This window comes from Lissotriton helveticus, chromosome 6 (genome assembly GCF_964261635.1).
Source record: "Lissotriton helveticus chromosome 6, aLisHel1.1, whole genome shotgun sequence".
Lineage (NCBI taxonomy): Eukaryota > Metazoa > Chordata > Amphibia > Caudata > Salamandridae > Lissotriton > Lissotriton helveticus.
Genome location: NC_136067.1, coordinates 958,114,951 through 958,127,648, shown reverse-complemented (window position 1 = coordinate 958,127,648; position 12,698 = coordinate 958,114,951). Strand labels below are relative to the sequence as shown.

Here is a 12,698-nt window from a genome sequence, read left to right as displayed (position 1 = left end):
ATTAATCTTCTTTGAAGAGGCTCACATCCTCTTTCTTTGCTCCTCAGCAGTTAATCAAAGACCAGTTCTTTGACGGGGTCATTTCAACTCCAGTGGCAATTAGAATGCTGCCAGTGCAGCAGAGCATTTCTGCCAAGAGTGCTTGTGTTGGCACAGCGCAGAGAAATAGAGGTCAGTGGCACCAAAACCAAGATTGTTTTCTCTCTTTGTTTGAGTTTAATTATACATGTATCCTACCCAGGCATGTCACACCTCATATGGCTCGCCCATGGAGGAAAAATCAGCATGTGCCCGAAGTAGAGTGGGCATGCTAACATGCTGACAAGGCAGCTTGTGGTAGATGGTAGTCAGGCCCTAAGTTTTAAGTTCAAGTTGTTGGCCCAGATGAGACTACTTTGTTGGGAACTTAGCTACTCTCCACTGCTAAATAAAGCAGGCTTGATTTATGGTGGTGATCCTGCTCAGTCAAACCTTAAATGAACCCACAAGTCTTAATTTGCGAGACGATTGCTGTCCTCCAAAATCTATGAGAAGCACTGAAACTTATATTGGTTATGGCTTTTGATGGACGAAAAGGAAAGAAGGGAAGAGATGGTCTGGTTGGAGTCCATTCTTTTCAGTAGCAAAAACAATATTGTTGTGTTGGGTATGCGAACAGTTGCCTTGTGATCCTTTGGAATATATGAGCTTGCAGCTCATTAAGAAAGGAAGTAGTTGGGGAGAGCTGAGGAGGAACGCATCCCAAGGCTGGTCTGGTGTGTGACAAGGACAAAGGAAAATGTAAGCAACCCAATGTGTCTGTGTGCTTTGCGACAGCAGAGTTGAGATTTCAACTGTGGCAACAAGCTGAGTACATGGGTAATACTTCACCAGTCCACCTGTCTTGGGGGCAATAACAAATATATGATGTTGGGGTACGCTCAACAACTCTAATGAAGGTGGGTGATTGATGACAACAATTCTGTATTGTAGGAAAGTGTCACTTTTTGCATGGTTACCCCCCACCTTTTGTATGACATCTGATACAACCTGACTTAATGTGCCCTGAGTCCTTGCCAATCAGGCTCCCAGGGTTTGTGTTCTTTCCCAAAACTGTACAATTGTACCCCCAATTGGCACATCTCTGGTCACAGGTAAGCTCCTTGCAAAAGATACCATGGGTACCAAAGGCACTATGACCAGGCAAGACCTCTAAGGGCTGCAGCACCCATTGTGCCACGCCTTCTACCTTAACACTCACACACTGCCATTGCAGGCTGCATGTTGTGGTGCAGAGAAAAGTGAAGAGTCGACATAGCACACATCCCTGTCTGCCATGCCTACAGCCCACTGCCTGAGGCCTAGGTAAGCCATCCCTCCAGGAGGGTGCCCTAGACATCAGGTGAGGGTACAGTGGTATAAGACCTGTACCCCTACAGTGTCTGTCTATTCGTAGACATTGTAAGTGTAGTAAATCCATAATGAGTATTTGGGCTGGGAGTTTGTCATTACGAACTCCACAGCTCCATAATGGCTTTATTAAAACTTGGGAAGTTTGGTAGCAAACTTCTCAGGACATTAAACCTATACTGATGCCGGTGTGGGATTTAATGTAAAATGCACTCAGAGGGCATCCTAGAGATGCCCCCTGAAAAACAACCAGCCCTGGTTTGGTTCCTGATGGCTGCCTGCCATATGACACCCCATACAGGTTTCTGAACTCTTGGGTAGAGAGCCTCCTCCCTCTGGATCCAGAAACAAAGCCCATCCTGGGCAGAGGTGCCATGCCTCCTCCCCCAGGATTGGCTGGGTCCACAAAGGGGAAGCTTCAAATGCCTGCAGCCTTTGTGAGCCTATGGGACAGATAGCCGGTCAATAGTGTAAAACAGAATTGGCAGTATTTCGCTATCAGGCCATGTCACACACACCAGAACATGACCTACCTTTGTCATACAATGCTCCCTGCCCATGGGGGCACCTTGGACCAACCTGAGGGATGCCTTACATGTAAGAAAATGGAAGGTTAGGGCCTGGCAAGTGGGGGCACTTGCCAAGTCGACATGGCAGTAAAATCTGTGTGCAGACACTGCAGTGGCAAGTCTGAGACACCTTTGAAAGGCTGCTTGTGCCGGGTGGCACAATCAGTGCTGCAGGCCCACTGGCAGTATTTGATTTACAGAACACTGGGCAAACACAGTAAACTATACTAGGGACTTAGTAGTAAATCAAATAACCCAAACATGGACTCTCCAATTCATAAACACATTTTTGTTTAAACTATTCTGTTTATTGAACATAATATCACAATATAGCATCAGTATTGTACAGACCCGTCTTACTGTATATAGCAAGTGGTTCCAGCCAGGAAAACATCTTGTACATTAAGATTCTCACTGTCCATCTCATCTAGACTACCCCTCCCACTGTTGTTTGCACGAATGTTGGAGCCCCCTACATTGGGCGGCTTGCAGATATTCCCGCTAAACTAATTCCACTTGCCCCATACCTTGTCCCATTTCCGAGGGCACCCTCTATTCTGATAGAACTCTACCTCAGTGACCATGCACCAGTCCATATCTCGCACCCAGTCTTTCTAAGTTGGCATCTCTGCCACCCCCATCTACGGGCAATATTACATTTCATGAGGCCCTAGTAGTCCAAAGTTGTTCAGTTTGATTTATGTCGGTTGCCTCCCATACATTCAATAGACACAATTTCGGGGCTAACGGGATGACTCCACCACATGCATCTGTCACGCACTTGATTATTTTTTCCAATATGCCCGGATCAGGTGACACACCCAGATCTTGTGGAAGAACTTGCCTACATTACCACATTCACTTTTACACCCAGCATCATCGGTATTACCCATTTTGACCACTGTGGTGCACGTGATATATGATCTATGTAGTATTTCTATCTGTATGAGACGCAGTCATGATGAAATTGCCACTTCCCGGGGTGATGCAAGTGACTCTCTCCAGTCTTCCTCTTCCATGAGCCCTGCCAGTGCTCACGAGAGTGTGGAAAGAGTCAGGTAGATTATTGATGTTTTTTTTGTAAGTTAGGGATATAGCTTTAGATTGCATGCAATCGGTAAGGAGCCTGTCTTTTAGTGGTGATGCCTCCGGTATATCCTCTCTCTTGGAGCCACTTTCAGAGGGGCATGTCGTATTTGGGACCATCTAAAAAGTTATTTCTCAGAGAGTTTGTAGTTTTGAGAATGGTATCACTTTTCCCTTCTCCCACAGATCCCCAACCAATGAGATGCCAATATTGTCCCATTTGTCAAACCCCTGATAGCGGCCCCGCCCACCCAGGCTTTCTGCCCACCATAGGGGTGGGGAAAACATCACCTTGTCCCACCATCCGAAGTATTTGGTGACTTTATGCCAGATGGTGACCGTTTGAGCCATGGGCCGTCAGTGTCTGCTTTTTGGGGTTTGTATATAGGGCTTCACTGTACCCCCCCTACCCCCATCAACCACTTGTCCATTGTAGTGAGGCTGAGCCTTGCATTCATACAGTACAATAATCATTTTAAACTTGCTCGTGTCTCCCTTTACTCCCTGTCCTGGACTGGTAGGAGAGTATAATGAAAGAGTACTCATGTTTCCCACCTTACCTGATGTATCCTAAGTCGCATGTTATGGGTTGTCTAATCATTGGTAACCTTGCTATAGGATGAAGAGCTAATGAGACACTGATGCTAGTCTGGTAAGAGATTTTGGGTACTAAGGTGAGTTTTTGGCACACCCTAATTCACTGAGGTCCTGAGTCTCTGTGCACAGTTCTGTGTCTGAGCAGAATCCCTGCAACATGGCGCCCTAACAGTGGTGGTCTTATTTCATGACGCTTGAGTAGTGCTTACATCAGTCCTTAACCCCTTCACTATTGTTTCCAGTTAACAGTGGTGATGGATAAACCTATCTATAGTTACATAGGTCTTTTCAAGCTTGAATCTTTCAAAAGGGTTTCCTTTTGAATAACTACCCAGTTGTGCTACATTGTTTTGCATTGTACCTATCCTGTCTGAGTCGTTATGGGTGACGTTGACATACCGCAGCATAGTCGCATTGCGGTCCGCAATCATTTGCAGGCTTATAACGTCGTCTTGGAGGGCATGGTGGTTATTTTGGTAGTGAGTGATGAGATAGCTTACCGGTTTGAGATTTTCTACTCATGGGTGACATTTCCTGCTGTGGATGTGGCTACTCAGGTGTTTCACACTTACACTCACACAGCCGTGCCCGTGGAATATGTTCCTTAAAGGACACAGGAAATTCCGATTTCTGCATGGCAGCACCGTGTTTGGTTTAATGGCGCCCTTCCCCACAGTTTAACGGCGATTAGATTAGGTCCTTTATCCATTCCAGGTGCTTCTTGGCCTGTTCTGGCTGGACTTACCCCACATCCTCATGCGGGGGCAGTCCCCGTTGCTGAGTTGAGGCCCCTATATACCTCCGCAATGGGAGTTATTAGGGCCTTGGTTCAATATATTACCCGCAGTTTCCAGGGCGGGCCCCAGGTGTTGCGGTGCTCCCAGCTGGACCGAGTGGGATGACGCTTAGTCCCATCATGGTTAAAGCGGTTATGAGCAAGCGTCCCCAGGATAAGGATGACATGCCTTTCTGGCTTGCCGAGAAATTTGACCAGCTGGAAGCAGTTTTTTCTAATTCGAGTCCTGTAGAAAAACACAGAATTCTTAAGATTAGTTTGCCCAAGGACTTGGTACCGGAAGCCGGTGACTGCGAGTCATGGGGTAGAATCTTTGCGGCAGTGTACACGAGGTGCTTCGGCACTCCGTCAATGGCAGTCCTGACGACGGTCATTAAGCATGTTCAAGATGAACACGGACCTGAGGCTGCGGTTGAATTCGGAATGAGACTCGTGGGCTTGTTTGACGTAGTTTCCGATCTCGTCCTTTCTAATATAAAGGGAGATGCGGTGAACTTCCAAGTGTCTAATGCCTTGTGCGATGTCCCCGCTGCCGATAAACCCCGTCAGTTACCGAGAATTATTACGGTGGCTTATAAGACCCTAGGCCGTAATAGTTTAGGTGTCAACAATCTCAGGATTCGAAGTCTGAGAAATATGATCAACCCAAAGCTCCAAAGCAAAATTGGAACAAAAATAAGAAACAGTTGAAAACAACAACAGAAATAGGAGTCCCGTCCCGCGTCACCAGTGCCTGCGTCTACTGAGCGCTCTTATGACTTGCGTGACCGCGCTATGATTAAGTCACCTGATCATTTTCAGGTTCCTGATCAACGTTCTCCTCGTTGTTTACAGGACACATCGGCCTCATCGTCCCGTGGTGCAGGCGGTGGCTGGCAGAGGCAGGGATGGCCAGCAGAGTCACAACCAACCCCGCCCGAAAGACAGAAAAGGCAAGCAGGCCGATTCTTCACAGAAAAGACCCCAGTTTCAGAAAAAGAAAGTTGCCACTTTAACAGCGAGATATGCCACAGATAGTGAGAACACAGCTTCGGAATCAGACGTGGGCGCTGACGCTGTTGGACAGCGCGTCAGAGATTACCATAGTGCGAGAGGCCATGCGTCCACTACTGAAGGTGACAGCGAATGACAAATTTGTTGTAGTTGAGACAACTGATACTAGAGTAGCTCCCCTTGATAGGTTATTTGAAATCGACCTTTTAACTGAAGGTGACATTCAACGTACCATAAAAGGGGTATTTTGGGAAAATCTTACAACTACGTACCACATGTTGTTAGCCGAGGCTGACTGGCCCCCACCTTTTGTTCTCGCAGCTCCGAGAGGGGAGGAGGTAATCCTGCCTAGTTTCGCGCACACGGTGTCAAAGGAGAATGCGCTGAATTTTGCAGAAGAGTGGGCTAAGGCCCTTGCAGCTGCTTTGTACTGTACTCACTGTGGTTGGGATAAATTCTCCCCCAAACATGAGATTCCCTCGCGGTCCATGACACAGCCTCAATCTCAATATCCCATACGGCGTGAAGCGAAAACTTTGGTCGCAGAAATCCTTGAACAATTGGAATATCTAGGTGTAATTGAAACTTGTGTGTCTCCGATGAATAACCCTCTTTTTACTGTGACCAAGCCTGACGGTTCTTACCGTTTGGTATTGGATTACCGGCATCTAAACTCGCATTGCTGTACCTGTGCAGTACAGAATCCCCACGGCTCTGCCTTAGTGGATTGTCTTGTGCGTAAAATGTTTAAAACCACACTTGACATATCCAATGTTTTTTTTGCCCACAACCTTTTTGATTTAAGTAGTCAATGGACAGCTTTCACCAGTGGTGGCACACAGAAAAAATTCAAACGTTTAGCAATGGGCTATAAGAATAGTCCAGGTGTGTTTGCTGCCCGTATAGTTTCTCTTTTAGAGAGAATCGACCCAGATGCGTGTTCGTATGTGGATGACATTTATGTCACAGACGACGAGATATGGGTGCATCTGTGCCGCATTGACCGCATAATTTGCAATTTTGCGGACTTCGGTAACAAATTTAACTTTGCAAAGTCTCACATTTCAGAGTACACAGTGTTGCTCCTGGGCAATGAGCCCAACAATGAAGGTCAAGGTGGCTCCTCACTTCTTGGAGAAATGCGCACAACTGCGTGCTCCTACAACACTGAATAAATTACAATCCTTGCTGGGAGTTTTGAAATTTGGTTGTACTTATATTCCCGAATATGCCCAGCGTATCAAGCCATTATATGCTTTGATACAACCAACTTTTACCAAATCGTGCTGGCTGCCTGAACATTCGGCCATTTTGCAATCCTTGCAGGATGATCTTCTAGAATCTAAATACTTACTGACTCGTGATTACCACACCAACCTGGTGATAAGAATCGTCTCTGGGGCGGTGGGTTTCACATACCTTACTTTTAACAAACGTGACAGAGTACCAATCGCTTACAAGTCACACTTGTATACTTCGGCTGAAATGCAGTTTTCCACTGTGAAAAAAGTTTTGAAAGCAGTGCAAATGGCAATTCTGAAAGAACGTGCACTGTCGCAGGGAAAACGCATGTTGGTTGTTACCCCGTATCCTGCCTTGGAGACAGTGACGAAAGCCAGTGAACCTAATTCTAAAGCTTTGCACCCACGGTGGATACAATGGGCAACATCATTGACAAATCCGGATGGCACGTTAATTTTTGACGCCTCCTTACAGTCGCATGAGTTCTTGCAGTATGAATGTGTTCATCCTGCCCCTTTGACTATGCACCCTTTGGAGGATTTCCATTGTATCATTTACAGTGATGGTTCTGCGCAAGTTGCGCCTGGGTCTAAGCACGTATACGTCTCATCTTGCGCTATTGTGGTTGGTACCATGGTGGATGGTGTATTCAAGTCCGATGTTGTGCATACACAGACATTAGGAGACTGTACTGCCCAGTTAGCAGAGCTCCGTGCTCTGATGCTTGCATTGGAGTATGCAGACCCTACTGTGACTTCTCTTATTGTGAGTGACTCTTACTACTGTGTCCAGTCTTACAATGACAATCTGTTCTTTTGGACTCAAAATGACTATCGTGACTCCAAAGGAAGCACAATAAAACATAAAATTATCTGGGTTTGAGTGGCTGAACTTAAAGAGCAACTGCCACTCGTGTATGTACTTCATATTCTTGGTCATCAGTGTCTGGGAGTTCACGCTGTTGGCAATAGTCTGGCCGATGAGGCTGCGAAAACAGCATTTTCGACATATCTGGTTGCAGCAGTTACACGTTCCAAATGTAAGATTGATGATAACATCTTAGCAGCAATTGCCGCTACTGAGAAGGGAAGTAAATATCCTACTGGATTTCCTTCAAAGTATTCTTATCATTTAAGCCCTGATAAAGTTCCTTATGTGAAAATACCAGATGTTGGTGACAGATTGATTCCTAACGCAGACCGCAGGTCAGCGCTGATTACAGCTGCCCACGAGGGTGTTGCGTCCACACATGTGGGCGTTTCGACTTCTGTATCTCAGCTACAACAGCGTTTTTGGTGGCGGGGACTGTATAAAGAGACGCGTGATTATGTCCTTCAAAGTGACATTTGTCAGCAGATCAAGCCTTCGAATGCTACGCGTCCGCCCCAGACACAGTTGTACATTTACAATGAACCACTTGGTTGTGTTCATTTGGATCACTGCGGTTCTTTTTCTTCAGATACTGCGTATAAGTACATCTTAGTTGCAGTTGATTTTTGCACGCGCTTTTTATGGGTGTGGTCCCACCGAAGTGCTGATTTACGAACAGTCATAAGAGATTTGCATGTTTTTGTAGGAATTTTTGCGTGTGGCACCTTCCATTCGGACCAGGGTCCAGCGTTCGCCTCTAAGGCGTACAAGGATGCCATGAGTTCATTGGGGGTCCAAGTAAAATTTTCATCTCCATACAGGCCTGAGAGTAATAGTGTTGTGGAGCGGATGAACCGTGACTTAAAGCAATCATTGACAGCTAGAGTTATAGGTACCGGACGGAACTGGCTAGCCCGTCTCAATAGCGTACAGCGTGCACCTAATAATCTCCCTAGAAGGTCTCTAGGTGGGCGGACCCCATACGAGATGCTCTTTGGTATCAAAATGTTTGTCCCAGACCTTGAAGGTCTAGACCAGGCAGCCGCTGCTGCCCCCTTTCACGTAGATGAACATTGTAATGTATTACAGAATCTACAAGAGACGAGAGACAGTCTTGCGAAGGAACATTTGCCCTTCACATCTGATGCTGCTTGCAGATTCCGGTAGTTGGCTGGCTACCCCGAGTTGAAGAACTGGTCCGAGAGAAGATCGAGAACAAGAAAGAATTTGGTCCCTTATATCGAGCTCCAGTTCCTGTACTTGGCGTGCAGGGCACAAGAACAGTCATTTTACCTCCACTTCCAGGTCGAAAGGAAAAAAGGTACATCTCCATTGACAATGTCAAATTACACATAGTGGCCGATTCTTCTTAGTATGACACCTGCGGTCTCCTGTCCATTGATACTGAGACATTCTGTTTTGGCTCCGGCTCCTAACAACAGGCCTGACGTTGCCTTCGAGATGCCTGCAGTTTCAAGTCCTTTATTGAATACCCCACCTGATGCTCATCTTGATGAGACTGAGTATACTTACCCCACAGACTTGTCGATGCCCGATTTACAAACCTGTTTGGCCACTGAGTCCAGATTTTCATTTGACACTAACTCTATCACATCGAAGTGCCCTTCAAAACTTTCTGTTTTTGCAACATGGTTTCCAAAAACATTTTTTGATTCCTCCTTGGACTTACATTTGGTTGGTGCTTTTTTTCAATTTTAAGTTTATGTCAATTGGATCTGTGGTGTATTTTTTCCGTCTTGTAAATGGACACTACGTTGAAGAGAGGACTGCGTTCAACATATTATTGGAACATTGGCACCCCAATCCTCATCACACAGATTGAAGAGGGACCTGAGTTTTGTAAACATTACTGCTGGCCCGTCTTAGATGGGATCGTATGGGATGTTGTTAAATTTCAGATTCACGGTCCCACAGAGGTTATAAATGTCCCTAACGTACTAAGAGTTTCTATGGGGAATGGGGTTAAACAAAATATACGCTCTGATGATTGGGATGTTCATGCTGTAGAGGCTTTGTTTTCAGATTTTAAATATTATGCTGCTTTTGATGCTTAGGATTTATATTTAGATTCAGCAAATTATGGTGATTTGTTGGGGGCGCTAGGTGGCGCAGCTGCGGAATGGCCGGCGTTTAACGAGGCTCCCGCAGTCCGGTGGCCTATAAAACATTTATCCTGCATACACGGGCTTTGAAATTGTGGCAGTCGGCGTAATATCGTGTCGGAGCTGGTGCGCTACTGAATACTGCCTGTTTCCAGAACTAAGATCGATGCTAGAGACCCAAATCGCGAGGTGATCTGCTGCAGCGGCCCGGACTGAGAAGCTACCTGACACTGGGCACGGGAGACGGCAGCTACGCGAGCACCGCGGCGCCCACGAGGTGCCCAGGCCACGGAGGTCTTAACAATTCTTCCAAGGCTCCTGACCCAGCGGTGAGTCCTGAAACCGTGTGGGAGTCGGGACAACAGTATAACGTGTGGTGGCTGGCGCCCGGAGGCACAAAGCGGGTAAAGAGAGTTGACTTTGGAGTTTGTGAGGATGATACGGGAAGCATAGCAGCGGCCATTTTATGACTTTATGAGAGGACTACCGGATTTCAGAATTATTGCATGCCCGACCAGTCTGATATGGGGAGGTGAGCGGCAGTGAAACAGAGTGGAAGCGGAGTGTCATCGGGGGTAGTGCCTGAACCAAATAGACCTGCAGGGGACCAGAACCGACTAGCGCAGTGGTGCGAGCGGACACAAACCGTTTAAGCGAGCTCAGGCCCCAAACAGCGCAAGCCTGCAAGTGCTACGCAGGTTACTAACTGCATACGGAGGATATCGAGGGGATAAGGAAAGAATGGCGCTCCACTAATGTCACCCGTGCTGAATACACCATAACGGTAGAGGCCACTGTAAACTGTGTTGTCAGGGGGACTTTACATTGGGACACCTGCACACTGGGAAAACGATACGCTGCACACAGAGTGGCAGGCGAGGGGCGAGCTGGGCCAAGAATCAGTCGGATAGACCCCACACATAAGGCATAACGCACAGCGAATATTAGATGAGAACCAACTCCCCATGTCACCACAAGGGGAATAACCCCCTGCCGGTCTTTAGCCCCTAATCACAGCCTGACAGGAGAGAAGGTGTCAGAGGCGGACGATCACAACAAGGCCATATCGAACCACGACCACCACTGAGATTGATTGGGGCACCTGGAGCGCCAGAGAAGGGTTTTTTCTGCCCAACAACGGGAGCTCAGGGCAAGTAGATAGAAGGCCACACCGAATCCGCTCCAGTCCATCAATGGTAACCTCCTCATACTACCTAAACTGAGCCGACATCAGACTCACTGAGTTCCGCTATTACGAGACGCATTAACCTACCCTCTGGAGCAACACTATATAGCTGTGTTCCCACCACACTTAGCAGCACTACCACGTAGGAGGCATGGGTCGCCCGGACTCCCGACAATCGCGACTCACATTTGAGACCAAACGAGCTCCCAAGAAAACACCTCCTATGGAGGGGACAGACGTGGAGGAATTGCTGTCGGGGACGACCACAGAAGCTGGTAGGGAACTACAAACAATACTTGCGGAAATGCGCCAGGGGTTTGCTAACATAGCATCGAAAGTGGATACGCTAACAACTCGGATAGATGGAATGTCACACAAACTAGAAGGACATGCCAATAGAATCAAGGAGGCGGAACAGCGAATATCCGACACTGAAGATGTCACTGAGCAGCTCAAAATGGCTGTGACCCAAATGGACAAACTAATGCAAATAATAGACGCTAAGAACGAGGATATTGAAGCCAGAAGCCGGCGCAATAATGTGCGCATCCTGGGAATACCCGAAAGTACCAACACAGGCCGCCTTGAACAGTATGTGGAGAAGATGCTGATGGCAATCACAGACGAAGGAGCCCTATCACCCCAATTCATAGTGGAAAGAGCTCACAGGTCACTGGGACCTCGACCGCTCCCGGGAGTGACGCCTCGCCCCATAATTGCTAGACTGCTGAATTACCACAATCGTGATGTGGTATTAAAGGTGGAAAGGGACAAAAGACAACTTAACTACCTGGGAGTTCAATTCAATATTTTCCCGGATTTTACGGCCCGCGTGCAGGAAGAAGGCAAAATGTTCAATGGAGTGAAACAGAAACTTCGACAGGAACAAATAGATTACGCACTTTTGTACCCGGCGCGGCTACGCATCACCCACCAGGGTAAACAGAGTATCCATACCACAATGCAATCGGTGGAGAAATTCCTCAAGGAGCTGAAAAAACAAAAGACCACCTCAATGGAAGAAACTGACTATACTCAAGAACCCCTCTTGAAAGTGGAGTGAGCTGCACAAAACTTGTAGAACAAGACAGGCACTGACAAACATGTCGGACTACGAATATGTCTTGGACACGAGAGGGTCTGCTCCTCTAAAACTGTAATGTATATGTGTGACCCTTAGTTTGGCATGCTGATTACTATTCATTCTCAAGGTTATCAAATGAAATGCGGAAAGCATAGAACGTATAATGCATGATTACCCAGCACCGGACACCCTTGCTTGCCGAGGTCCTGCTACGTGTAGTTGGTACCTGGGCCTATAGCAAGGTTAACCTGCACCATCTGGAGTGTTGACCCCATGGGTATACCCCTATTGAAATGTTGTGTGGTTCAAGTTGGAAAAGGGAGGGGGGAAGGATGGAACATGGCTGGCATAATTGGGATGCTTCAGTGGGAGGGGGAGGGGGCTAGGGATGATGACTACTTTGAACAGATTGCATTGATGGGGAGAGATGGGATGGGGAGGGGGAGGGAGGCTCGATTGGGGAGCACTTGTACGGGGGGGAACTGGGGGAAGTGTATGATTCAAACAAGTTTGATGTGAGGACATGAGATGACATGTCGGGTAATGTATGGACAGGAAGGCTAACACTATGGATATGGTTGGCATGGAATATATGGTTCGCTTCTCTTCCTGATGGGTGAACGCTCTGCTTCTAATTGCACGATACTTTCTTGGAATATCAGGGGGCTTAAGGATGCTAGGAAGTGCAGACAGGTGTTAGCATACTTAGATAAAGCTGATATGGTACTGTTACAGGAGATGCACATACCACCGCACACTAACC

General features: G+C 47.1%; 1 protein-coding gene across 3 annotated transcripts in view; it reads right to left on the bottom strand.

The window, feature by feature from the left end:
• The window catches only part of LOC144761612 (potassium/sodium hyperpolarization-activated cyclic nucleotide-gated channel 2-like), a 2,245,815-nt gene that overhangs the window by 1,795,736 nt on the left and 437,381 nt on the right, over positions 1-12,698 (bottom strand). The window lies entirely within an intron of this gene.